This window comes from Perognathus longimembris, chromosome 5, assembly GCF_023159225.1.
Source record: "Perognathus longimembris pacificus isolate PPM17 chromosome 5, ASM2315922v1, whole genome shotgun sequence".
NCBI lineage: Eukaryota > Metazoa > Chordata > Mammalia > Rodentia > Heteromyidae > Perognathus > Perognathus longimembris.
Genome location: NC_063165.1, coordinates 73,030,778 through 73,033,051, shown reverse-complemented (window position 1 = coordinate 73,033,051; position 2,274 = coordinate 73,030,778). Strand labels below are relative to the sequence as shown.

General features: G+C 43.6%; 1 pseudogene; it reads left to right on the top strand.

The window, feature by feature from the left end:
* The first annotated feature begins 613 nt into the window (after nucleotides 1–613).
* LOC125351975 lies at nucleotides 614–1,064 on the top strand (annotated as a pseudogene).
* The last annotated feature ends 1,210 nt before the right edge of the window (nucleotides 1,065–2,274 follow it).

Below are 2,274 nucleotides of genomic sequence, written 5' to 3'. Positions count from 1 at the left end.
CTGAGCATACTAATATCTAACCACAATTGCATAATTATTAGTAAATACAATTAGTTAGGAATATAGCATGAATATAGTTATTTCTCTTGTAAACCACTGAATTACTTCAAATTAGTACATCAAGTTTGTCATTAATACACTTGAGATATCAAGACTGAAATTTTCCTGAGTTGTCTTTGGTTCTTACAACATGTCCCATTTGCACTCCTCTGCTAACACTTCTCATGTATAATTATGTTATCATTTGTGTATGTGTGCTGTGTGTGTGTGTGTGTGTGTGTGTGTGTGTGTGTGTGTCTCCCACTGGGAATCAAGCCCAGAGGCTTTATGCTTTCTAGGTAAGTGCGCTACCACTTAAGCTACATTCCCAGCCCATGTTACCACTTTTATATACGGTTCATTCCTCTCAATGATTTTCAATTTTACTAATTATTTCTAAATTTAATTTTACTTTTGAACGTATAAGACATCTACTTTATTTGACAGAAGTTTTAACAAAGCAGGACTATAAACTTAAAACTGTACATATAGGAAAATGGTTCTCTATTTTCATATTCCCTAATAGATATAATTTAAGAATTTTGAGCGGCTCCCGTGGGCTGGAAGTTCAAACATGGCCAAGTCCAAGAACCACACCATGTGCCAGTCCCAGAACTGGCACCGAAATGGCATCAAGAAACCCCCCATCACAAAGATATGAATGTTTAAAGTAGGTGGATGCCAAGTTCCTGAGGAACATGTGCTTTCCTAAGAAGCACAACAAGAAGAGCTTTAAGAAGATGCAGGTAAACAATGCCAAGGCCATGAGCACGCGGGCAGAGGCCATCAAGACCCTGGTGAAGCCCAAAGTAGTGAGCAACAAACACAGACGCTCAAGCAGCCCGCCCGCAAGCCGCAGTGCCTTGCCGACCCACCCCAAGCTCGGGAAGCGCATTCATTCCCACGTAGCCAAGCTCAGGCCCAGGCCGCAGCTCCTAAGGGTGCCCAGGCTCCAGCACCTAAGGGTGTCCAGGGCCCTGTGAAGGCCTCACAATGAGGACCCGCGTCTGCTAGCGTGAGATGGTGGACTGTTGTGGCTCCCTGGCCGCTGTCTGTGGGGGTGGAGGGGGGGGAAGGGGGGGTGCATAGCCCGTGTGGTTTCTACCAATAAACCTAAGTCAAGATCTGGTAAAAAAAAAAAATAATTTTAACTTCCCAGCAAAAGCAATATTACAGAACAGTAGCACTTTACTGAAAAATAAACCAAAAAAAAGCAATGTCACTCATAATATCTACAAAATTAAACGTTTAGTTATAAGTTTACCAAAGGAAGTGCCTGACATTGATGTTGCACACCTGTAATCCCAGCTACTTGGGAGGCAGAAGCCGGAGGATCTTGAAGGAGGTCAACCCAGGAAAATGTAGTGAGACTTTTGTCCCAAAAGACAAATAAAACCCAAAGCACTGGGCATAGTTTAGGGGGTAGAGTGCCCACCTAGCATACATGAGGCCTTGATCCAATCCTCAGTACCAACCAAAAAATAAACAACCCCCAAACTTTACCAAGAAAGAAAGAGACTTGTGCAATGAAAGTGATGAAATGGTGACACATTTTAAAGGATGCATGGGAAAGAATTAAAAGTATGGGAAGATGTCCCTTGTTTGTGAATTAAGAACATAATATAGTTAAAATGTCCCTTCTACCCAAAGCAGCCTATGAATACAATATAATCAAAATCAAAGTACCAGTATCATTCTCAATGGAAGTAAAACATATGATTCTAAAATTCATAGAGACCCCAAATAGTTACATCAGTTCTAAGGAACACACACACACGCACACACACACACACACACACGCACACACACACCATACTTGATTTCAGAACCTATTATATCTAGTATAGGGACTGGGTGATAGAGGGCTGAGCAAGGTCTTGGATTTGATTCCCAGCACTGCAAAATAAAAACAAAAGAAAACAAAAAGAAATCTACAAAGTTATTGTTGGGGACTCAGTTTTGGCCTTGGTGGGGGAAGGGTGCCAAGAGCGAGATGCTGCCCTTCCCCCAGCCCTGGGACAGTGTAACAGGGAGTCCCTCCCACCTTCCGGCCTGAACCGGAAGAGAAGACCCCTGCCCCTGGAGGAGGCAGACACGTGCGTGCCACCATGATAGAGTTGTCCAGCCCACAAAGGAAGTTTCATGACATCACCTGATGGGCAGCCCGGCTTAGCCAATGGCCCAAGTCCTTCCTATTCCCGCCATTACCGCTATATAAACCCCCCTCCCAATTAA